This window comes from Oryza glaberrima, chromosome 6, assembly GCF_000147395.1.
Source record: "Oryza glaberrima chromosome 6, OglaRS2, whole genome shotgun sequence".
NCBI lineage: Eukaryota > Viridiplantae > Streptophyta > Magnoliopsida > Poales > Poaceae > Oryza > Oryza glaberrima.
The window spans coordinates 13,074,560-13,075,838 of NC_068331.1; positions in this window are offsets into that span (position 1 = coordinate 13,074,560).

The following is a 1,279-nucleotide window of genomic DNA, read 5'->3' on the forward strand; positions in this document are numbered from 1 at the left end:
GCGATGAGTCAGCTGTGTAACTATGAGACGGGTAGCATTACATAATCCCTTTGGTGGATCTAAATTCCTAAGAAGCATAATGGGGACACCAATTTTAAGTTGTAAATGATGATCCGACAGACCACTCATGTGTATTGTATTGAGAAATTCTGGAGGATAAAGAGACTGCACATTGCAATAGTTTGGTGTGGCATCATCAATGTCATCAAAGCTATAGTAGGACATTTCTTCGGTGGCTATGTGGCTGATAATCTGTGCATTTATACCAGCAGCGATCTCATTTGTTGGTGCCAAAATTGCACGCTCACATAAGTAAGCTGGTAGCTGTGATATATGCAGCTGTGAACCATACACAAAAGAAATCAAACCTGTGAGGTTCCTCTCTTCATCCGGTAGTAAAAGATATGATGGAATTTCCACCCAGGTGGTGTCCGGTCGATCAGTAGGTGCACTGTCATGGACATTACCATTACCTAAGGATAGAAGCCATGCAGCAAACTGTTAAAGCTCAGATTTATCTTGAAGAGAAAGGCCTGGATAGCTGAGCCTCATATTTTCAGTTAATTTGAGCACCACACAGTTTTGCCAAAGGCGAGAACGGGTGATTGAGGCATTCAAGATCTGTTGTTTCCTTGCATTAGGAATAACTGGTAGAGTTTGTCTAAAATCACCACCGAAGACAACTGTTATACCACCAAACTGCATGTTCATCGAATCATGGTTGACCGATGACATGATATCCCGAAGGGTTCGATCGAATGCTTCAAAACAATGCCTATGGTTGACAGGTGCTTCATCCCATATAATGAGAGATGTCTGCTGAATCAATTCAGCTAGCTGGGTGTTCTTCTTAATAGCACACATAGAGTCCTCCTGGATGTCTAGAGGAATCCTAAAGCGTGAATGAGGTGTACGCCCACCTGGAAGTAACAATGATGCTATACCAGAAGATGCAACTGCCAAGGCTATTTTCCCTCTGTTTCTAATGCTGTTCAATAGGGTATTCCATAGAAATGTCTTCCCTGTGCCACCATATCCATAAACAAAGAATGTTTGCCCAGAATTATTTAAAACTGAGGATTCTATGGCAGTGTAAATACGCCTCTGATCAAGATTTAATTGATTAAGTAGTTCAGTCACACCGTTTGTTCCATAAGCAAGTTCATCCATTATAAGCCTATTCTCCAATGGTGGAAAAGCATGATGGCTTAGCTGCGGTAACTGGAAATGATCCAAGCTATATCCTGCATCTCTCAGTAATTTGTCTAGTTCAGCCAAG